The sequence below is a fragment of the Brachycentrus maculatus genome, unplaced genomic scaffold (genome assembly GCF_059751285.1).
Source record: "Brachycentrus maculatus isolate JH-2025_06_01 unplaced genomic scaffold, ASM5975128v1 h1tg000042l, whole genome shotgun sequence".
Classification (NCBI taxonomy): Eukaryota; Metazoa; Arthropoda; class Insecta; order Trichoptera; family Brachycentridae; genus Brachycentrus; species Brachycentrus maculatus.
In genome coordinates this window covers 1,268,454-1,295,030 of record NW_028280796.1, presented here as the reverse complement: position 1 = coordinate 1,295,030, position 26,577 = coordinate 1,268,454, and the positions used below count along the sequence as shown (strand labels likewise).

Sequence of the window (26,577 nt, the reverse complement as noted above, 5' to 3'; positions counted from 1 at the left end):
AGTGGTTGAACAAATGTTTCGGTTTTGTATTTAAATTACCATGTTATAACACAAACTTTATTTCAAATCAATAAATAATATTGTTAAAAATTTAGTAGTATGGTTGTCAATCATGGATTGAATAAGAGAATGTAAGTGAGTGTAAAATGATCAGTTAACCAAGCCTAATACGGTCGTATTTTCTTCTTCATCTTTATTGAGTTGTCAAAAATAATGTTGAACGGTGAACGTTACACTAGTGTATAAAGTGATTACTAAAGCCAGCTAAATGCCACGTCGTTAGTCCTGCGATGCACAGACTTCCATTTTCTGTCATGTAAAAAACGATAGAGGTTTCATATAATGTGGAACACCTATAATATTGATATGTCATACGTGTGATCTTCAGTTGGACACCTACATGTAATATTACATAATATATCATAAAGTATGCATTTAACCAAGCTTAAGACGGTCGTAAACCCTGTAAATGCTCAGACATTCATATTTTTCTTCATCTATATTAAGATGTCAAAAAATAATGGAAAAAATTCAACATGATAATAATAATAAAAATAATAAAACCCCTATCCGCACCCCAATGGTGCATAGGGCACTGCGTAATACAAACGCAGTGTTATTTTGATCGTTTACACATGAAAGAAAGGTGATCAGCCCTCCGCTTCAGGTACCAGTCCAGGGTAGTATTTAATAAATATGACAGTGAAAAAATCACTTATATTTATTTTACCCCCCTTTGGAATCGAACCCGGGACCTGCAGAACGGTAGCCGAGCGTGCTGACCATTACACTACGGAGGCGGACAAACTGATAACCTGGTCTAAATTCATTATTGACTTTAAATTTGGTGAAAGTGTCGATGTATCTAATAAGCCGCCGCCCGTATACGAGGGCTAAGAATGTGTTTCTCTGACTCGAGCGAGAAGACTGAGAAGGGTCTGTAAATAGGGGTGCCTAAATTTATTCCGTGCTGGAATTCTCTGAGGAAGATTGATGCGAGCGAAATTAGCCACTAAGCAAACAGCAGACATCAAATTTCATGGACAAAGGAAGAGATTTATCTCTTTATACTGACGTACTATAAACTCATTACCTAAATTGTTCATTCGCTCTAGCTCACATTGTAATGTGCCATACATATGGAGGATTCCGTGGTCAATCAGTGTAAGTCCACGAAGAAATAAACAGAAAAGCAAAAGTCCATTTTTTTATGTGCTGTCACTATTTATGCACATATTTTATTGATTTATTTATTAATTCGACATTAACATTGTAGAATGACACCTTTTTATTAAAATACAATTGTAATAATACCTCGTATTAAATTTTATTTCATTACATACAACTTTTAAAAAACTACAGATGTTTTCATCCACATGTGAATAGTAAATAAAATGTTTACCATTATAATAATGTATAAAAGTATGTTTTACTTTTTACCTTTAGATAAAAACAACCGTATTTTTTCGAAACTAATCGTGTGTAACAAAATAAAAGTCCTTAAGTGGCATTATACAAGTTTAATTTTTCTAATTCAAGATTAATTTTAAATATGTTCACTCATCTTGTCTAGACGATTTTAATAGTTAACAATAATAATGGTACTTTCATGATATTATACTTCCTTGTAGTATACATATTTGTTATTTTCAAACTTTTCGATCGTCATTATAGAGCTTATCTTTAGGGTGAAACATTTTTTAAATTTTTTTTTCAAATGTAGTTGAAGTGAAGGCGATGCTTAAAACCTAAAATACTTACTCAAAGTGGTGTTAATACATATGTGGACGAAATAAGAAATTAATAATTCATTCATTGAATAACTCAAGTGAAGTAGTTTTACTCAAAAGTGGTTTTATATAAGTGTTGTATTTTTATGTTTAAATCATCATGTTATTTCACTATATATATTAAAACTAAATGAATACTTTGACTAATCAAAGTACTTAAGGGATAAATAAAACACTCTTAAGTGTAAATAAAATACTTTAGTGTACAAAATACAAGGTCGTTCCTCAGACGAATGTGTGGCAAAACGATGTTTGATAGATGTTTGAATGATGAAATAAGGAAAGAATGCAAGGCTGAGATAAGCTTTATCGATAAAATTAAGAAATGTGTGTTGAGACATGTGGAACGTATGAGTGAAGAAAGAACGGTTAAAAAAAATATGAGGCGAATGTAGTTGGAAAAGGGAGCAGAGGAAGACCGAGGAAAACTTGGCACAATCAGATATGTCAAGTACTTAAAAGCGGCCGGGTCAGGAGTATAATCGCCGGGTATGTATAAGGAGATGCGTGAATGTAGAAAAGGCGAAGAATGTTTGCAAAGACAGAGTGCTGTGGCGTTCGATTCTCTCTGCCTACCCCTGCGGAGAAGCGGTTTGATGGTTAGTTAGTTAGATAAATACAAGGTTGACAAATTAAGGAATTAACAATTTGTTCATTAAATAACTCAAGTGAAGGTTGTAATAATTTTGCTTAGGTATGAAATGTATATGTCCGGCAATTGGCCACTTGTAGTATCGATCCATGCTTCAGCTCGTTTTTGGCAATTGGTATGACGTAGGCGGTATTCCTGTCGAAATATTGGAATGTTGACTATCAGATTGGCAAAAGACTGTGAACGATTGATGTCCACCTTACTTTTTAAACGGCTTCACAAAAAAAGTCTGGCGGTGTCGATTCGAGCGATCTGGGTGGCCAAGTGGCCAAATGACATCGTTGAATTTCGAGATGTGACCGCTAAATATTCGACGAGAAATGGTCTTGAATTAATATAAGCGATTTGATGTTTGATTTTTGATCGCTCCATAACAAATTGTATTTTTTTTTATTACTTCATTTAGATTATATTACATTTAAAACAAGCTTTTATTAACCCTTGATTTACAAAATACATATTTACATCTACTAACAGTATATAAAATATTTATTTTAAAATTCTCTTAGACACTTTTCATTCTTTATATATTGAGGCATCTCATCACACATTTTCAAATCCTTATACATGCATAAAACAATTTTGGGACTCTGATTTTTTTTAAATGGCAGTATTATTTTATCCTTATTTCTAGTAACATGTTTTTTTTTATTATTTTAATCTACTTATGGTTTACTTTAAAACTTATGGTTTACTATTTACTCATATATACTTACTAAAGCTCACCCTGAAGTATGATCAAATTTTTTCTTGAATGTTTTTCGCAGATACTTTGTGGCAAATTTTATAAACTTTATAAAATTAAACAACTTTGTTTAAACCACTTTTTTTAAAAGTTTATGATCTAATTATTCAATGATTTCCAAATAACGTTTTCAATTATTCATCTGTATAGTAAATTTCGTTTATGTAAATTTGCACCCTCATATATGATATTTTACAACCCGTGACAGAAAATACTTTCATGCTGTACCACTTTTCAATGAGATTTTATCGCTCCGACTTTTATGTGGAAATGCGATATACGATACTTACGCATTTCCATTTTATTCTTTGAATGATTTCACGTAATTTCTCTTTTAATGTTAAACAACACTCATTTTTCATCAAAGATTTATCATGTTTTTCAAATAATTTTGAAAAATACATTAGAAATTGTTTACTGATTTGGCATCAATTTTGCGGAAAAACATATTGTTTTAAATATTTGAAATCAAAAGTAAATAGTAAAATGTAAGCATATAATAAAAAACAATGTATTTGACAATTCTTGTAGGAACGCAAAAAAAGTATATTAGACAAACCACGAGAAATCTTTTAATTAAATAAAATAAAATCTTTATTAAATAAAACTACTTTTTTATTACTTTTTAAAAAAAGTGGTTAAAAAAAGGAAAAAAATGTGCCACAAAGTATCTGTGAAAAACAATTAAGAAATAAAATAAAATCGTCGTGGTCATAACATAATGGACACTAATCACTCTTTCAACTCACAAAAATTCAAATTAGTACATCCAGTCAAACCGTAAAAGCCAAATTATATACAACATAGATTTTTTTTAAATATAAAGGAAATTTAAAATAAAACATTAATTCATAATACAGTTTTCCAATGTTCCTCAACATTGCTTTTTTTATTCCCATTAATTCAAACCCACCCTATAACTTGCCTACGTACCTAGCCTATTTTTTACTGTTTATTTATTATTTTGCCTATTGCTAAGATTCAAAATTAGTCGTATTTAGATTAATAAACTTAAGTCGTGAAATACATTTTATTATTATGTGTTTTTAATTTCATATTTCAAGAAATGTTTTCCGCGTTATATTACCAAAATTTATTTCAATATTTCACATTTTTCACTATCTGAACTGGTACGACTATTACAAACCCTAGTCATTACCCCACCCACCTCTTTCATTACGTAGATTATTGACTGCTTGTTAGTATTTTCACCTGTTGATGAGATTATCTGTTGTTCACTAACTAGTCGTGTTTACATCTCACCAATAGATGTCTCTAGTGAAGTTCTAGTGATTCAAGAACAAGGTTTCTAAATTGGTTCATATATATAGAACATCCATGAATTTGAGTAGTGTGGTTGTCAATAATGGGTAGAATTGGTGAATGTCACACGTGTGTAAAGTGATCACTTAAACCAGCCTATGACGGTCGTCAGCCCCGTAAATGCCCAGACTTCCATATTCTTCTTCATCTTTGATGAGATGTCAAAAAATAATATGAAAATAACTCCTGTAATTGGAGATAATCCAGATTTTGTGAACAAGTATTTGGACACACTCAAAATGTTGTAAATAAATTATCTGGTCCAATTATAAGCTAAATAATAAAAATGAAAATGGTGTTTTCTGGCGTTTCTCATGTGTGTGATTTTAATCCAGGATTCGGATCTCACATACTAATATAAGAGTTTCTGCTTAGTAAAAAGCTTCTTTACATCTCACCAATAGATGTCTCTAGTGAAGTTCTAGTGATTCAAGAACAAGGTTTCTAAATTGGTTCATTTATATAGAACTTCCATGAATTTGAGAAGTGTGGTTGTCAATAATGGGTAGAATTGGTGAATGTTACACGTGTGTAAAGTGATCACTTAAACCAGCCTATGACGGTCGTCAGCCCCGTAAATGCCCAGACTTCCATATTCTTCTTCATCTTTGATGAGATGTCAAAAAATAATATGAAAATAACTCCTGTAATTGGAGATAATCCAGATTTTGTGAACAAGTATTTGGACACACTCAAAATGTTGTAGTCGTGTTTACATTAATAAACTCAAAAAAGTACTCAAATACGTTTGATAATTTTGTGTTTTTAAAATAATATTCTTAGCTACGTTTTTCACGTATTGTTACTTAAATGAATAAGAGTATACGACAAGGTTGATGTATATATTTTTTGTACATATTTCACAATCAGAGCTGGTACAAATATCAAAAATGCTCAGGTTATATATTTAATATCATAGAAGCCTGAGGGGCGATTGTAGAAAAAATATACGCAAAAATCTTATTTATTTCATGCATTTTCGTTATACAAAATCGATTCATAACAGAAAATACGAGAGAATGATATCAAACATACATTCAATAATATAAAAAGTAATTGCAAATCTATGGGTGGGTTTAATTCTTTGAGAAGGTACCTTATATTAACCACAATATGTAAAATGTGTCTAAATTCCTTATTTAATTTAATTTGGGTGGCATTTGTGTTAAGATTGCTTGATATTTCAACAAAGATGAAGAAGTTTGATTGAGACATACCAATACGAATATTTTTTTAAATATTTTAGTATTGGATATTATGTATTTTTAATATGTCGGGTATATTTAAAACTTAAAAAATGTGTTCTTTATAAAAAGAATAAAAAATGACGTTTTTGCTGATCATGGAAATTTAATATTTTTTTAATGAAAAAGTTCGTTTGTTCGAAATCATAAATATCCTTTAGTTATTCATCGATTGCTTTAAAATGTTAACACATCTTTGCATTCGAATACGTACGTGTATTTTTTACTGAAATGGCAGCGCCATTTATTAAATTCAAGTATCATTGGAATACTTAACATGATTCTTGGCTGCTGCTGTAAATAAGCTTTTCAATATTGTTGTTTTCTACATTTTCAATATTTTCAATGCTTTTTAAGCAATGTTAAATTTTGTATATGGTTCATAATGAAAATGTGGATCGTATGTTTTCTTTCGTTAGAAAACATACAACCCACATTTTCCCACATTAGAACCTTAAGAATTTTACGTTCGATTTAAAACGTTTAAAAAATAATAATTACAATATTTTTATGCATACTTGTGAATTAAAATTTGTAGGTCAATGTTCCATTTTAATGAATTCTATTGAATTCTTCCTAATTTATTAAGCCGACGTGTAATGAACAAGTTAATTATTAATTAATTCATATATAAGACAAAAGACACCTCATGGAAAATAGTCACGTTACTGACAAATGACGTATATCGCGTGTTTAAAATAAAGAGCAAATTGCTTTACAGTGCAGAGGCGTAAAAAAAAATTATAAATGGCATGTCGTCCAATTTCACTATAAAACGCAGTATTTTTGTAAAATGTCATAAAAATTCTCTTCCGTATGACTGCCAAAGAATGCAAACATGTCCATACTATTTTTCAATTATTTAATTTGCGTGGGAAACTTTCTACTTTATTAAATTTTCAGGCAAAAATGCATATAGAACTGTATAGAACTATATTATCATACTCATTACCCTTATCCGCACCCAATGGTGCATAGGGCACTGAATCAAATCGACGCAATGTTGTCTTGATCATTATTTACATGAAGGCACGGTGATCACTCTTGCGCTTCAGGAATCAGTCTAGGGTAATATAAAATAAATATTACAGTGTAAAATCACTAATATTTGTTTTCACCCCCCCTGGGAATCGAACCCGGGACCTCCAGTACGGTGGCAAAACACGTTGACCATTACACCACGGAAGCGGACAAAATTATTATAATACAGAGTTATAATGATGTTAATTGGACATTTCAATTCAATATTTTTAGTGTGTTCAAATCATCAAATCATCGGGGTGAGTTCGCTTAGGAGTAATATATATTGACATCTCAACGAAGATGAAGAATCATATGGATGTCAAGGTGTTTACAGGCTTTACGACCTGTCGTAAGCTGGTTTAAGTGATTAACAACTATGATTGACAACCACGCTACTCAAAGTTCGAAAGTTTTATATATTCTTTAATTGACACCTGCTGATGGTGTTGAGAACTCGCATGTGAAAAGGTGTCATTATATTCAACTTCCGAAATTTGAGTACTGTGATTGTCAATCACAGGTAGAATGTTGAATATTACACGTGTATAAAGTGATAAACCAGCCTATGACAGATCTTGAGACTGTAAATACCCAGACTTGCATTTTCTTCTTTATCTATGTTGAGATCTCAATTAAAATATATCCTAGATTTGTGAACAAAGAGTTAGGCATTCAAGAGTAGTTTATACGATAAAATGCGATGAATTAAAAATATTTCTTCTAACCTTTATACACACCAAATGGTGCATAGGGCACTGCATAATAAAAACGTGATGTTTTAGTGATCTCTTATTCTGTAAAGGCAATGTGAACAGTTTTGCGCTTTAAGTACCAATCTAAGGAGTATTCAATAAATATAAGAGCACAATATCAGTCATATTTATGTTGACCCGCCCAGGAATCGAACCCATGTCCCCCTTCAAGGTAGGCAAGCATGCTAACCACTGCACTGGGGAGGATAAAATAGTAACGGAAACTAAATAAAGCTTTTCAATTTATTTACTTGTACATAGCGATGAAAATGTTATGTTGATCCATGTTTTATAATTTCCTCATAATGAAATTAAGACAACAATTACAGAAGCCTTCAAGAAAAAATCGGATTTTTTTTTTCTATTGTACTATATTTTTATAATCATTTCATTTATTAAGCCTGAAAGACTTAATAAATGAAATAAATTTAAAAACAAGTCAGGGGTAGAATTAAGAGAGCCGAAGGGGCTTGCACGAGCCCTTAATTGAATTAAGTGTGATAACTATTTTTAAAAATATCAGAAATGAGCAAGAATAATTAATAAAATATTAGAGATAAATATTTCAGATAAATATAGATGTGATTCGACAAGTCAATGGGTGGTTAAAGTGAAAATTATTTAAAAGCATTTAAAAGATATGTTTTAAGTTTAAACTCAAAAAAATCAGTGTTGCAATCAAAATGTCATTACAAACAAAAAATAAAATAATCAAAGCTCAAAACTAATCACAACGCTTCAATGGCAAAAATGACTACGTAAATCTAATCATAAACTTTATCTAATGAATTAATTAAAATTATTTCATAATAAAATGTTATACATAAAAATTCATATCTACCTTTTTTCTTCCACTTAAAAAACATTGGCCATTAAAAAACGTACGCAGTAATTTTTAAGAGTCACTTCAATGAATAAATTATTTTAAACTGTAGATAGTACGTGTAAAAAAAAAACTAAAAAATATTTTTAACCATTTATAAAATTGTTTTAACACTTTAACATTTAATGTTATTATTTTCTTAAGTAACACGAAAATCACGAAATCGCGTGAATGTTGAAAACCCTTTACGTTTCCATCTCGCGTCGCGCCAATTTGGTAAATTCGCGAATGCACCCTCGACACTAGCGCCGCCTAGCCGGACGTCACCCGAGTGAACTAAGGCGCCGAAACCTGAAGGCTCTACGAACCACTGGCGGAAATTATCGAGCAAGCCCGATGACAGCCGAATGGGACCTTTTTAAAATCATATCTCGTACACTGTTTCAAACTTGGCAAGTGCGAAAAGTTATTCCGCCGCTATCTTAGGGGTACAGTACTAGAAAGTTGTCTGATAACGGGGCCGGCTTCACACCCCCGCGAGAGTGGATTATGTCGACGAAGGTTAATTATTTTGACTTTGTAATTCGAAATTAAGAAACCTTTATTTGATATCAAATCAATCTAAAAATCAGACAGTCAGGAATATAATATTCCTTTTTATTTATTGGAATTTATTTATATTTTATAATATTTGTCCGCCTCCGTAGTGTAATGGTCAGCACGCTCGGTTACCGTTCTGGAGGTCCCGGGTTCGATTCCCAGTGGGGGGCATAGTAAATATAAGTGATTTTTTCACTTTAATATGTATTCAATATTACCCTGGACTGGTACCTGAAGTGGAGGGCTGATCACCTTTCCTTCGTGTGTTAGCGATCAAGATAATATTGCGTTTATATGATGCAGTGCCCTTTGCACCATTGGGGTGCAGATAACGGTTCGTATATTTATTTATTGACATTTCAACCTAGATGAAGGAGAATATGGAAGGCTGGACGAGATATGGAAGGGCTTACGACCGTTTTAGGCTTGGTTACCTATGCCTATGACAGAGCCTATATTTCTTAATCCCACCATAGATAGCTATTGTGACCTCTCCCATACTGTGTTATGAGTTTGATCTATATATATAGAAATTTGGAAATTTGAGTAGTGCGATGTTACACGTGTGAAAAAACTAAATAATACTACAGTTTATAGGTTACGTTCACTTGCTAGAAATTATGTTACTGAAAAATACATAAACCTTTTTTTTATAAAATCAAGAAAACCCAACATTTTTATTAAATAATATTCCTTTTTACGATCAGTTATTAAAAGCATCACTGGAATGCAGAATTAAAATTTCATTGTATTTTTTTCTTACCCTTATCCACACCAAATGGTGCATAGGGCACTGCATTGTATAAAAGGTATATTATCTTGATCTTTTAATGCACCCAAGAAAGGTGATCAGCCCTGCGTCTTAGTTATCAGTCTAGGATAATATTAAATAAATATAAGAGTGGAAAAATACTTAAATTTATTTAGACCCCTTTAGGAATTGAACTCGGTACCTTCTGCGCTGTAGCCAAACGTGCTTTTATACGTAATTATACAAATGTAAAAATGATACTTAAAATTTATCGTAATTAAATATTTGTATTTTAACAAAATATTCATTCACGAATGATTAGGTACTCGATGAATATTATGATTTCATGTTACTCGCATATTATCATTCCTTTGTTATAATATTGTTTTTATACCACATCGTATTAATTATCTTTGTAATTAAATTCCCTCCCAGGAAAATGGAATTATTGCTAACCTTTCATCAAATACAGTAAGGTTATGTTTGGTTATGAAAAAAAGCCCAAAAGTTTCCAACCCTGTGGGATTGAACGAAACTTTTTTTTCAAATTCACAAGGTAACACCGCATCGATTCGATCGGGCACCAATCATCATTTGGAATGAAATAAGAAAAAGATCATTCACAGGTTTTCAGACATTTGACTGATACACGGCGCATTAAGAAATACAGTTTTATGGAATGTATATCCGGCAATAAATTAAATTAATATGCAATAAATTTAATAAATAAATTATTGTTTAAATAATAAAAAAATAAAAAAATTATTAAAATAAATTGTTATTATAGAATCACTTAATTATGATAGAATTACTTAATGTAAGCTAATGAGTTTCATAACGCACCTGTATACAACATTTTTTGTGTGTCCAAATACTTGTTAACAAATCTAGATTATCTCCAATTATATGAGTTATTTTTTATATTATTTTTAGACATGTCATCAAAGATGAAGCATAATATGGAAGAAAAATTTACAAAAGATTTTTTGCTTGATAAGAAGCTTCTTTTCATCTCATCAATAGATGTTTCAAAAGAAGTTCTAGTGATTCAAGAACAATATTTCAAAATTGGTTTATACCATATTCATGGTATATATTTAAATATATATGTGAATGTTATACGTGTGTAAAGTGATCACTTAAACCAGCCGATGACGATCGTCAGCCCGGTAAATGCTCAAATGCTTTTTTCATCTTTGATGAGATGTCAAAAATAATATGAAACATACCTATGTTACATCAAATTCTGACAAGATAAACCGTCGACGTCTCAAAAACCATATGGGGTTGTTTCAGATTTCACTTTGCAAAGGGTAGGAAACAAGTTAACAGGGGAAACCAGGAAAACAGAAGCGTGGGTAGCTGTTAGGGTCTTCGTGTTAATGATTTACTTATAATTATAGTTGTTTGGGAACTACTAATCACGTGCTAGTACACGACCCTTCTTTGAATTTTGATGATATTGATGAGGACGTCAAGCGTGTAAATTATGAAGGGTAATTTATGATTATTATTTAGTAACAATATTCTGGGTGTCAAATTTTTGTTTTTGAAAAAGCTAGATTTGCTTCGTTTAGAGTTAAATATATACATTTTCTAATTGATATCTCAACGCAGAATATATTGATATATCACAACAGAGTTTTATTAATATCTCTACAAAGAGTTTTATTGGTATCTCAACAAAGAGTTTTATTGATATATCAACAAAGAGTTTTATTGGTAACTCAATAAAGAGTTTTATTGATATTTCAACAAAGAGTTTTATTGGTAACTCAATAAAGAGTTTTATTGATATATCAACAAAGAGTTTTATTGGTAACTCAATAAAGAGTTTTATTGATATTTCAACAAAGAGTTTTATTGATATATCAACAAAGAGTTTTATTGGTAACTCAATAAAGAGTTTTATTGATATTTCAACAAAGAGTTTTATTGATATATCAACAAAGAGTTTTATTGGTAACTCAATAAAGAGTTTTATTGATATTTCAACAAAGAGTTTTATTGATATATCAACAAAGAGTTTTATTGGTAACTCAATAAAGAGTTTTATTGATATTTCAACAAAGAGTTTTATTGATATTATAACAAAGAGCTTTATCGATATCCTAAATAAAATCTTACATTTACTTAATAGAATGCTTAATAATTATACTGATGGAAAAAATAGTATTAATAAGAAATACAAAAATGCAGTTCATCTTACCAATTGAAGCATAAATGCAACATTCCGAATTTCGAGTAGTGTGGTTGTCAATCTTCAAGTATCAAGAATGTTAAATATTGCACAATATATGAAGTAATCACTTAAAACAGCCAATGACAAGTCGTAAGATCTGTAAATGCCGAAAAATTATCCCACCTCAAGAGACCCCCTCATTAATGCGTGCGATATGAACTAAAATCTTGATATTGTTTTTTGGAATTGTATTTTATATGAGTCTTAAAATACTGAACTAAATTACGAAAGAGGTCCTGGATTAGAGTCCTAGGAAAGTAAGAATATTTTGTTTCATCCCTTATCTTCACTCAATGGGCATGCAACACATATTTTAGATTAAGTCAAAGTAAATTATGCAATATGGTACATAATTTTATTTAATGTATTATTATTAACACATTTTTAAATAAATTTATTTGTATATATATTTATATATATATATATATATATATATATATATATATATATATATATATATATATATATATATATATATATATATATATATATATATATATATATATATATATATATATATATATATATATATATATATATATATATATATATATATATATATATATATATATATATATATTTCCATAAAATAACAAATCTTCTTTATTTTATGATGCAATATAAATTTAAGATAAAATCCAAGTAATTTTTGCAAAATGGTTTAAAAATATTTTTATTTTAGCTTCAAGACCATGAAGTATGAATAAGTTTAAGGTTATATAAACCTACTCTAAGATAAGATGGCCTGAAGAATAATTTTTATTGTATTGTATGAAAATAAAAAAAAACATAATATTTCAAAGGAATGCAGCTCTTCTCTGGATCCACTTTACAAAGGTTCCACTTACGTGTTGTGTGTATGAATATCTCTGACGCATACAGGGTTTTCCAAAACTCATTCACAATTTCAACAAAAAAGAATAGTATCTTTCAATGTAAGGGAGTACATCTATTACTAGGAGAGGCGTGAGAAGAAATATTATTCCAAAATGTTGTGTCATGGCAAGGAATGATGTGTGTCTTCTACTGAGGAGAGAGAGGCAATCAGTCAAGATTATAAGTACACAAAATTATAAAAAAGATACCTTAGTATCCTTGACTTACTGAGAAAGTTATAAAATAATGAAAATAATATATGAATTTAATCCCCGTTTAAAGAAGCCACTTTAATGTTGTTTAAAAAAGGTGACATATTTTTTATTCAATATTTTGAGTGTGTGCTTATCTATGTCCATAAATTTGGTTTTTGTATACTCAACATAGATAAAGAAGAATCATGTAAACATTAAATTAAGGTCTCTGATTAGTTGAGAAAAACTAACTCAACTCAATCATAGATGGTGCCTAGAATTCGCATGTGAAAGGTGTCAATCAAAGAAAAAATACAGCTTCCTAAATTTGAGTAGTGAAGTCAAACCTGGGTGTTGCACGTAAATAATCACTTAAACTTATCTACAATAGGTAAATACACTGACATTTATATTGTTCTCCATTAAAGTATACATTTTAATATAAAAATGCCCAGTTTTTTAAATCTCTTCATACCCTTAAATTAGAAGTACATTTTGTGTCTGGCATTTTTCTTTCTGAATAAAACACGAACATCCTTCACCGTGAGCTTCATTACTATTGTTATTTATATCGTATCAAGTATTGCTGGACTAATCACATTCTCTTATAAAATAAAAGATCTAGTTAACACAGCATCAATCCATTGCATCATATGGGTTGAAGATTGGCATCAAAAAATAAAAGAAGATCTTTGGCGTATTTACATACTGTGAATACACTGAAGTGAGTTTTGGAAAGCCCTGTATAAGTGAGTGTATCTCGCGTGAGTTTGCCTTGTAAATCTCTAGAAAATCACTTCCCCAAAGCGAGAATGTCTACTGGGGAAGAATTTCTAAAACTCCACAGGTAACTAAAAGCACATCTTCTGCTTTATAGCGCGATGTGACGTTATCCCAAAATATAAAACCTTTTTATCAGCCTTATTTCATAGAGCAAGGGTAACTTTCAGTCATCAAGAATTTCAACTCGTCTAATAATCGGTGCTATATTTTTTCAAACGTATTTAGTGAGCAATTTATCTGTCTACTGAAAATTTAATAGTCTATAAATATGTTAAAATTTAATCCAGTATACTGAAGGTTTAATCCAGTATACTGAAGGTGAATTAAACCTTCACTTACCCATTTAAAACCAACATTTTGACTAGTAAATTATTATCGATTTCTACTTATCCATGTGAAACAATAAAATAACAAACTGATGATGTCGGTAATGACGAAATTCGGTCACTGGTCATATAAAACATGTGTGGAAAAAACAATATTTTTGTTATTTTATTTTATAATAAAAACCGATGTAAAGACACATTTTTTTAAATTCTGCCTTGTTATGAAGATGATGAAGGTTCGATTAATTATGTAAGTCCACAAATTGTAAATATAATTTTTAAATACACTTCATTTTATTTCTACCTGGATCTATCAAAAGGTGAAAAAATAGGTTTTAAATACAATTATACAGTGTGATAATAATGCAATTACTTAAAAAAATGTTTAATGCATTTATTTATTATCTTTATACCTCTTTTTAATTCATGGCCAATAAATATCACATGAAGATCAAAACACTTAAAACTACAACATTGACTTTCCCACAAAAAATAATAAAAATAAATAAAAGACGTTCAGTGAATGTATTAAAAGTCCTGGCTATTTTAAAGGGATTAAAAATTAATATTTTAGCAGATTTGTATTATGCGGGCATAAATTATTAAAAAGACATTTCAGCATTTTTATAGATTAAAAGGTTATAAAAGTCTTCATTATTTTTCTGAAATATCATAAAATTTTATACAATAAATTAACAGACCAGTATTGTATCAAAACCGGTTTTTATTGGCTCATTTTGAAATAATCCTTTGTCATTTACGAAGGAAGAAAGTCAAAAAAATAATTATTTAGTGGGAAAGTTTTGAAGAAAGTCCATAGAACAAGAGAAAGATGTGTAGCTTGTCACTTTATCATTTCTCAGCCGCGAAGCCAAAGACAAAACCACTTTTTACTTATCCAAACAAAGGAAGTTCAGATGTTTTCCATTTTCAATTTATCAGTTTATTTCAAAGACATCAAATTATGTGGACTTGTTGCGATTATTTTTTAAAACAGGTCGGTACTTGCAAACTTAATGCTTTAAAATATTGTGAAGAAATGTATCATTATCAACTTATTAGCCTATCTATATAAATAAAATATTTTTAATATTTAAATGTTGTGTTTTATAAAATTTTTAACACATGGACATAAAAACGAAATACAATGCGCTGGACTGGTACTTGAAGTGTATGATGATTTCGAATGTTTAAATGAATCAAGAAGGTATATTATTTCGAGAAATAAAAATACTTCAGGGTTTTAGTAATAAATTAAACCCTGAGGAGGGCAACAGGTTGTTGCCGAAACTAGTTGGTTAATAAAAATGTGAGTGGATCAGAACACAAAGTATTTTTATTTCTCGAAATAATATATCAATATGATCCATAAAGTTAATGCTTTCAATATTCAAAACAGAATCAGGAAGGTTTCGATGCATTCGGCATCATTTTCAAATACCGCATTTGAAAATGATACGGAATCTATCGAAACACGTGTCACAATAGATTTTAAGAAACATTGGATTATTTTAATGTTCTTTTATTAATATTATTTATAATCAGTCTCACATATTCCATTCACAACATTGTTGGGTGTGTCCAAATCCTTGTTAAACATATCTGGGTTTTTCCACAAAGAGTTATTTTTGGCAAGAGCGAAAAACCCAAATTTGCGAACGAGGATTTGAACACCCCCAAAAACATCGTGAATAAAATATTTAAGTAAAATTAAAATCATAAATCTTATGTTACATTCAAAGAAATGATTACGGTACCCAACAAACAAAAAGTTTGGCCAGCTTTTTTATGTTTCTAAGTATGTTGACTTTGTAAATTAACCTATTTTTTCGGTAACTTTTTAAAGCGAAAAACCCAAATTTGCGAACGAGGATTTGAACACACCAAAAACATCTTGAATAAAATAATTTAAAAAAATTAAAATCATATTTTAGGCATCTCCCAGTACGTCAAATTAGATTAGGATCTTACTTACATCTTAATAAAAGGGTCACTGCTAAGTAAAAGTTTTCTGAAACCAACCATATATGGCTCCCGTGAACTCCCGTGAACATAAGGCGTCGTTAGGTTTACTATATACCATATGAACAGTTCCAAAATTTTCAATAATATGGTTGTCAATGGTGGGTAGAATGGTTACACATGTGTAAAGTGACCTAACCAGCCACTTTACCAGTCTATGATCATGAACACATACTTTTGTATTATTATTCTTGTTGAGATGTAAAAATATTTTATGTTCTAGCCTACCTGGTCCCCGAATTCACCGCTCACCTTAAAGTCTCGGTTCCTCTTATCACTCGCTTCTAAACTTCAATATTCCTGCCACTCGTGCAAGAAAAAACACTTAACAGTCGTAAAAAGAAACCGTCAAAGTTTTTTCCTAACCCCAAAATTTCGCAAAGGGTTCGGAGCCATTTTTTTCATTTTCAATCCTGTGCCAATGTAAACAAATGATTTCAAAGTCCTTTACCGTAACTTATGGCGGCAGGAGAAGCAGTCGTAAGCGGGTGTTTGGTTCGGGGAACACAGTCATTCTTTTAAGAAATGGGATCAAAACGTACCTATGAACTTTGGGGTGAGAAATCGATAGGGGTGTTAAAAAGCGAATGAAAAAACTGCCTTTGAATGGTGCCTTAACAGATCTTCATCAAGAATATTGTTCAGTATCGTACATATGGTACCTTTTAGAGGATATTTTCATTGATTTTTATTAATTCTATCAGATACTGGATTCATCACCCTACGGATAATGTATTAATGTACTAAACTATATTAAATATATGTAAGTAGGTGTGGGTGTGTGTGTGTCAACCTTGCCAATTTCTCAACTGGCATTCACACTTCCAAATCAATCGTTATTCCAAATATAAATAACACATCGCATGTAAAAATTATCCAAGCCCATCGCATATTTATACAACTTTAAAAAAATAATGAAATATGGATGCTCATTAATGGGCAGAATGATGAACTTTACACAAGTGTATAAGGTGATCACTTAGGCCACCCAAATGCTAGGTTGTAAACCCTGATATACTCGAACTTGCACATTATGTCATACAAAAATGATAGTTTATCTTAAACAGTGTGTTGAGATACCATTAATTTTAAAATCAATAAAAAAGTGCTTTCACACAAATATAATATCATGGTAAGTTAATGCAAAAAACATCAGAATCATAGCTTTACTCGAAAGTGCACAGTTTATACCCACGCTGTGCAAAGCGATTTTCTCAAAAGTTATAGGATTCCAAAATGCAGCAACCCATGATCATAGCTGTCGTCAAAAATGCGAGTCAGTTGGCTCCGCATACCTCTCGAGTGCTTAATCATGTTTGCCTTTTCACAAGGAATCAAGTTCATTCAAGAAAATTCATCGGACGCTCTCGTCTGAAATTTGGGACGCGGACCTGACTTGGGAGAATACAAGAGAGCTGGTAGACGACAGAAGAGCCGGGAGGCAGTTTGTAGACTCAGTATGATCTACATATGGAGCAGATAAGGTTGAATGAATAAATTATTACATGTTTCTATTTGCAAAACATAATATCTCTTAGGATATTACTTATTACTATTTTTCATTAAGAACAATTGTCTTTTTTTTACATAAAAACTCTGTGAAAACACTAAATATATGATTTTGAAAATAAGGCGTTGTTCAAACTATATTTTTGTTTTTTTTTTTATCACTTTATCCTTACAAACCTCTGTATAAACACTTAATATATTATTTTGACTAAAGGCGTGGTATGAAAACAAAAAAAATCATTTTGTCATTTGATCCCTCCAAAGTCTATAAAAACATTAATTATATTATTTTGGCTAAAGGCTTGGTATGCAAACAACATTCTAATCATTTTGTCACTTGATCCCTCCAAAATTCTATAAAAAAACACTTAAGATATTATTTTGACAACAAGCGCTGGAAAACATAATATTTTTAAATTTCTCATATTTATTATATTTTAATCTATTTGTTACTTGAACCCTCCAAAGTTCTAAAAAGGTACCAAGCACGTTATTTTGACAAAAAGCGTGGTATAAAATAGTTTTTATACCACGCTTTTTATTTTTGTGTGTTTGTCACTTGATACCTCCAAAACTCTTTTCAAACACTAAATATATTATTTTGACAAAAGGCGTTGTTAAAAATTATTATTATCTTACTCTCACTTGACCTGTCCAAACGTCTATAAAAACACTAAACAATATTTAAAATATTATTTTGACAGAAGATGTCGTAAAAAAACTATATTTGGTCACATGATCCAAATTTTCAAAATTCTATAAAAAAATAAAGTATATTATGACAAAAAGTGTGGTATAGAAACGTAATTTTTGTTTGATTGGGACTTGATCCTTCCAAACTTGTATAAAAATACTAAATATATTATTTTGAAAAAAGGCTTGGTAAACGGTAATATTGTGTAAACAGCTGCTATAAATTTCCACTCCACGGCGTCATTTGAATTTCCCGTTTCTTCTCCTTTGCGCATCCAATTTCGTACGAAGCTGCAAAACAATACCTCGATAAAGAGTTTTCAGAATAAACTCATACATTCTATAAGTTAACACCTTTTGGCCCGCCCTTACCTTTGAGCAACTTTCCGCCCCATCCCTGGGCGCCACCAACCGGATATTATAAACGGTAGGCGGTAGTGAAGGGGTTCATGAGAGGGATACTTGAAGAGAATAAAATTCATTCGAGATATTTATTTTTCTTTCATTACGTTATGCCTAGTTAGCAGTTGCTGGATGTTTATGTTTATAAAAATATTTATTTTTATTTAGATTTTTCATTGGCTGCGGACAAAAATGATTAAATTGAAAAAATATTACACTCTCCTTATCACTCGTTAAAATTACCCTGGTAATTGTAAAATATTCAACATAAGATATTTTGGTATAATATAGGCATGGAAAACCAATAAGAAGTTGAGGGGGAGAGGAGAATCTAAATAAGGGAGGATAAAATGGAATAAATTAGGGATCCAATAACAGTTTTTTAATGGGAATTTAGTTTTGATTACTCAATCTGAGGCAATTATTCCACCAAATTACTCAATTTATAAAATTTTAAGAAATAACAATAAAAAATGTAAGGTAATAATCATACGTCTTGCTAAAAAATATGATATTGATTAAAAATGTAAGCCATATTATTTAATTGCGCCTCTCCGGTTTCATATAAAGTACACTGGAGTTAGTAATTTATTGTAATATTTTTCGTTCACTTCGCACTCTTGCACTATGCATAAGAGAATAATATTTTGCGAAAGTTTGTCGGCAAGTATTACAGTCAAAATAAATTAGAAAACTTTAACAGAAATACAGTAATATTTTAACCAAAAAATCTAAATATACTGCAATACCCACAAATATAGAAGGTATAATTGTATTTTAACTAAACCGAAGATAAAGAAAATAACAAATAGAATAGTATGTTGTAACAGTATCTCATTCAGTAATTTGGTCATCATCAAAAATTGTTTATGTATAGTAGCATGCAAAATTTTTTAAAGCTTCGATTATATTTACAACATTAATAATAAAAATGAAAATGATATTTTCTGGCGTTTCTCATGGGTGTGATTATAATCCAGGATTCGAACCTCGCATACTAATTAAACGAGTTTCTGCTCAATAAAAAGCTTATTTTCATTTCACCAATGGATGTCTCTAGTGAAGTTCTAGCTCATATATTATATATAGTACTTCCAAGAATTTGAGTAGTGTGGTTGTCAATAATGGGTAGAATTGGTGAATGTTACACCAGTGTAAAGTGATCACTTAAACCAGCCTATGACGGTCGTCAGCCCCGTAAATGCCCAGACTTCAATGTTCTTCTTCATCTTTGATGAGATGTCAAAAAATAATATGAAAATAACTCCTGTAATTGGAGATAATACAGATTTTGTCAACAAGTATTTGGACACACACAAAAAATTAAACTATGTCAGTTTCCTCTGCCAGATTAGATTAGCATTACAATGTTATTGATTATTTTTAGTTTCAGTCTAAGTAAAACTGAAAACTAAATTCGCAAAAGTATAACAACTAAAAACTTAAGTAAGAAATTATGTTTTTCCGCACAATATTCCTTATTTTTAGAATATTGTGCTTAATTTCGTATTCTGTTGAAGTAGAGCAGCACCTGTTTGGTTTGACAGGACTCAAGTCTCAAGGATATAAAACAGGTCTTTTTATTCTCAGGACGTAGAAACTTTCCACATATTTTATATCTTATGTTACATTCAAAGAAATGATTACGGTACCCAACAAACAAAAAGTTTAGCCAACATTTTTATGTCTCTAAGTATGTTGACTTGGTAAATTGACCTATTTTTGGGGTATTTTTTTTCTAAAATTTCACTGCTGAGATGCAGCTCATGCATCTGTAGATTGAAATATGTTTTACTTTTTTTCGTTACACTATTCATTACATGATGTTTAATTACATATGGTTTAACAATAAACGAGAATTAAATAAAGTCTTAACACGATAATTAATGCTGTATTTTGCCAATTTATTTATACATTGATAATGAATAAATAAAAACAGAAATATTTACATTTTATGATGAAGAAAAACATAAGGAAGTCTGGGTTTTTACAGGAAGAGATATCAAAATTCAAAAATAACTCACAAGTGGAGGAACCCAGATTTGTAAACTAGTAGGTATTTGAAAACTTCCTAAAAATGTTGTTAATAAAAAAAAAGTGATATTATAAGCTGTATAAAAATTGAAAAACATGTTTTTAGGCGTCTCCCACTGTATAAAATACTCTAATACTATCTTGCATAGATGAAAATAGAAGGGTTTAAGCTAAATAAATTCTTCCTTGATCCAATCATAGATGGCTGTTGTGAACTCAATCATGGAATGAGATTTTTCATATGTGTAGGATATCCATTTTTTTAATTATGTGGTAGTCAATCATGGGATGAATGATGAATGTTACGCGTGTGTTAAGAGATTACCACCTACCACAAGACCATAACCTTATAGACCACTATCTTATTACTTCCCATCAAATAAGGGTACACGCGTTATTTTATGTGTACGTAAAACATGAGTTAATGGAAAGAAAACAATACTTTAAAACAAAAACAAAATATCTTGAATGTTTTTCGAAGATACTTTGTGGCACATTTTATATACTTTATAAAATAAAACAACTTTGTTTTAACCACTTTCATTAATAAAACTGGTTAAAACAAAGTCGTTTTATTTTATAAAGTTTAAAAACATAATTGACTGACGCGAAAGCGACATAGGATAGTTCTACATTTAAGTGACGAGATACTTGTTTAAAATTGCATTTTAATTGTAAAAGTTTTAAGCTATACTGTCGCAACGTGTATATTCTATTGTCCTGTAAAAATTAATAGTCGAACTCGACTAGCGGTATTTAATGTGAAAGAACAAGGCAGAAACTAGTTACAAACTCTAATCGGTATTTATTGGGCTAGACGTGTTAAAGTTAACGCTACACTACCATATATACGAGTGCACCAGGACGTGCTGTTAACGAAACAGTTTATAGTTTGTACAGAACAAAACAAACACTTTCTATAGGTACATTGTGCTAGAAACACGATTGAGTTTTATCAGAAAACGGCAATGGGTTTCTCTCTATACAAAATAGGTATGAATCTAAAACTTGAAGCTTTTTTTAATTTTTTAATTTTTTCAATTTTAATATTTTTTTATTCAGATAAGTATAAAAATAACTAATTATCTATAAAATTTATCAGACACTGGATCTTAATTAACCCAACGAATGATATATCAAAGTTATAAGTCTCTCAACTTGAGTCTATAAAGATTTAATTTTTTAATGAAAGAAATTGGAAATCTGAGCGTCTCGGTGCTTACAATCTAGCGTTTGGCTGGCTTAAGTGATCACTTTATACACGTGTGTAACGTTTATCATTCCGTCCATTATTTAACATCCATAATTTATTAGATACATTTAAATGTTTTTAATGTTGGTACATTTCTTCACATTCTAGTTCTTACTCGATAGATTTGTAAGTATGATTGACAGTGTCGCTATCAGTTAAGAAATTAGTAATGCACATAAAGCGTATTCCAATTGAAAATTAATAAGATCTATAAATAAATAAGTATATAAAATTAAATAATATTTTTAAACTGATTCATATCATGTCACTGTATTATATATTAATAAGAAAACCAAAAATAATGGGCGTTGAGGAGAAAATTTAAAACATGACTTAAGGGGATATTTCCAAAGACAAAACTCACTAGCCGGCCAACCGCCGAATTTTTTAAGGTGATATTGGATATTTTTTTGTTTTTCAGAATATAAGTTTTTTTTTTTAATTTTAAAAATTCGTACTTACCTTTTGGTAACTCTTTTATTTTCTAAATCATATAATTATTTGAAAAAAACTTAGTTCTAAGAATAAAATTAATAGCGTAAAATATTACATGGATTTATTAAATGATTAAGTTGCGTCTTAATGAATACTGCCCTTTAATGCAATTATGCTAATAATAGTACTTTATATTGTGAATAAACATGTTACCATTGATGCTTTATTTTTTACATGAATATTTATCAAAAAGACTCCATAGATAAAGATAGAAGATATGTGAGAGTAATAAAGTATAAAATTACCTGTTACTGCCAGTAGCTAGTTATTTTTACGATTTACCCAGTCTTGTTGAAAACAAAATAATAATAAAAACATGACATTTTAAAATAACCCGTTTTGTTTGAAAACTCTCATGGGAAAATTCTAGTGGATATATCGAGGGCTTTCAACCAATAATCGCATACGAAAACAAACCCAAAAGCAAAACGAAATCATGATTGTTTTTACTGAATATTCTATCAGTCAATTTACACTTTATCGATGATCGGTTCTGATATATTTGTTAGCAATTTTATATTTGCTTAAACTTTAAGGTGCTATTATTTTTAAGTTTAAAAAAATCGAAAGCCTATGTTGAAACTTAAGCTTTAAACGGTACCTTTATATGAGAATAAACACATTTATTTCATATTGATATCCCAACATAAATTACCAAAAAAGTCTGGGTATTTAACTGTTATAGACTGGTTTAAGTAATCACTTTATACCCATGTAACATTTACCATTCTACCAATTATTTTTCATAAACAAGCTCTCGGTAGAATCTAGGGTTGAGTTGAGTAAGTTGTTTAATTAACAAAGACCTCTATGAAACGTTTGCAAGCTTTTTTGTTGCACAAAATTTGATTTTATTGCACAATTTGCGATTTGAGGCCGCAAGTCAAAAGGGTCATGGTGTATCTGGATATGTATTTAGAATTACAATTCAAAAATATTAAAATACAGCTTAAAAATAAAATCTATTTTATTATTTAAACTATGAAAAGTGACCCATGACTCATTGTTTAACACCTTCACTACGTCCTATATATCCTGTTATCCTCGTATGTAACATTCACGTGCGGCTCATTTTTATACTCGCTTAGGGAAAAGCGAGTATAAACATAAGGCGTTGAAGGGACTAACGCTGACTTTACACTCGCAATTTATTTATTCATACATGACACCTCTTTTTTTTTCCTCGTTATATATTGTCACGTTATAAATTATGCATTACTATTTTTAAGCCATTTTATTCAATGTCAACCATACGCGCCTAGCGCGTATATAAAGCTGGAGAAATGTTAGATGTACGCGCCAACGTGTTAAAAAAATATATGATATATAAAGCATGTAAATGTACGAATTTAAGAACTTCCGCACCATTAAAGCCTCAATTTTCTTTGTAAGAGAAATATTTGTGTTATTATTATTTACAATAATACTTCAATTATATACTATTTCTTTGAGCCTAAGCGGCTCGAAATTTAAAATGTGTATAAAATTGTGTTGAATGGGTTTGAACCTAGAAACCCAAGTGTCCGCGACACTAACCACGGAACCACAACCCGACGCTATTATATTTTAGTATGGAATGTTAAATATTTTTATCTTTTATCTATAAATATGTTTAACTCTTTGTTTTGACTTGAACAAACATGGAAGCTAAGTTATCTCCGCTGTGAAGAATTGCCAATGCAAGTGAGTGCACATTCTTTATTCAGCATCCCGTATTAAAAAGAAATAAAAGCTTTAAAGGTTGGTATTCCCCTTGCTCAACGACTTCCTGAATATAATATACACATATTTACGGCTCCGTAAATATGGTATGAAACTCTTTTGCCATTTTTTAAATATCCAAACAAGATAAAATGATTTTAGCGGGTCATATTTTCGTTATAAATTAAACATTATAATTTCCTTTTAAAAATTCACTTTGCTTGTGGAAAACATTAATTAAAAATTGTTTACATTCGTCCCTTTTAGTGAAACGTTTCTTTTATTATATTTATTATTTTTTTCAAAATCCTCTCTGAACATCAGTTTATCAGATCTAAAACAACGTAATTAAGAAAATCCCTTTCAAAAACTTGAACAAAACCACAATTTTTTTGTTTACATTTTTAGATTATTTTTGCATGGATATACAATACTGTAAAAAACGTGTGTTTAAAAATTTTTAACTAAGTATCTACCAAATTTTCTGTGAAAAATACTTTGTAAAGAACATTTCTTAGTCTTTATAAAAATCCGTTTTCTGACATACGGTATGTGGTTTGTCGAATGTTTTTGTTTTTATAACATATAACTTACATTTGTAATACAAAAATAATTATCTTCGTTGTTAAGCTTATCATATTTTGATGTGATGTTCATAAATATTTATTTTGCAGTTTATTTATTTTCTGTCTCCATAGAGGACCCGGGTTCAATTCCCAGGAAGAAAAAAAGGTCCATATAACATTGAAAAAGAAAAAAACTACTGCATAAAAGAATTTTTTAAAAAATCTAGTCAAACTAGATTGCATATGTTATTCGCGTTACCACTCACAACATTAACGTGTATATGAGTACTCACTATAGGGTAAAAAGGTCACACCGCATCGTATTACTATTAAGTGTGATCAATCTCTTGCTTCAAGTATCAGGGTAATAATAAATAAAAATCATTGTAAAAAATCACATGATTTTTTTAAATTAATTTATTGGAAAACTTGCAGCATATTTCCAAAATAAATAGAAAAATAAAAATAAAATTCTAATTAAAGGTTTCCACTTTAAAATAATTAAAAAACCGTCATGTCAATAAGTATAACTAAGTAAATTAAGTTTAACTTTATAATAAATATTCATTTAAAACGTTAAGTCAATGCTGAAATTCAAAACTGATATGACCAAATCGATATTTATTTTGATTTCCTTGGTAATTGAACCCGGGGTTCTTTGTACAGTGGTTAATGCACTTAAACTTTACACTGCGAAGGCTGACATATATGTGAACGATTTTTATTTGAAAACTATTTTCAAAATAACATATAAACATACCTGAAAGAAAAGCTTTTACCTGTTTTCTGTGTAAGTATTACGAAACTTTAGTTGTATGTTCCTTCTTTTTTGTGTGTAAAATCTCTTCAAAGCCTATGAATTTCCATTTTACTAAAGCCTTGGAGAGCCATGCTTTCCGCACTTCCTGCCTTCGTAGAATCTAAACAAGAAGTAAAATACTGCAGATATAATAGAAATTTCTATTAAAAATATAGAGCAGCGTAGTAAAAATAAAATAAAATAAATGAAAATAGAGAAAAATAGTACGGGTCAAACAAATAACTTTTGTTTACAATCAGCGCTTTTATTTGCGCAGCAGCGACGCTCGCTAATTGAAAATTATTTTTCACAGAAGAGATTATTTTCCGAACCAAATAAACGGGGTGCATTTCACCAAGCCCTTAGAAGTTTTATTGATAACTGGGATTTATAAATATATAATAAAAGGACTTCCTCTTTTTTTATAAATATATTATTTTCAAAATTTTGAGTAAGTCCAAATACTTTTTTACACATCTAGATTATCTCTAATTTTAGGAGTATTTTTCATACTATTTTTTGATATCTCATCATAGATGAAGAAGAATATGGAAGTCTGGGCATTTACGGGGCTGACTTCCGTCATAGGCTGGTTTAAGTCACTTAAACCAGCCTATATATTATTAAAAGTACTTTGTAAGGTACTTTGAATTTATTCTATAATGCAATACGTAGTTTATGTATCTTTATTTAAATATAATCTAAAAATAGTGAACTCCTGGTACTAACCTTAATTAATGAAAGTGAAGCATGGTGTTGGTAAAAAAGGAAGAAAGTAGACCAATGTGCCTCAAATTGTTTTGTTAAAAATTGAGATGTCAAAAAAAAACTACTTGGAGAAAACCCAGATTAGTGAAAAAGAATTTGGACACACTCAAAATGTTGAAACTGGGAAAATTTCAGGCTGCATAAAAAAATTAAAATCTTCTTTTAAGGCGTTTCCCAGCATGTAAAAAATAATCCGGGAAAAATATATAAAA

General features: G+C 30.0%; 1 protein-coding gene across 1 annotated transcript in view; it reads right to left on the bottom strand.

The window, feature by feature from the left end:
- The window catches only part of LOC148312380 (uncharacterized), a 94,468-nt gene extending 85,835 nt beyond the window's left edge, over positions 1-8,633 (bottom strand). Inside the window, exon 1 of the mRNA XM_088277425.1 lies at positions 8,371-8,633. The gene's annotated coding sequence lies outside the window, so the exon portion shown is untranslated. The remainder of the gene's footprint in view (positions 1-8,370) is intronic.
- Positions 8,634-26,577: the final 17,944 nt, after the last annotated feature.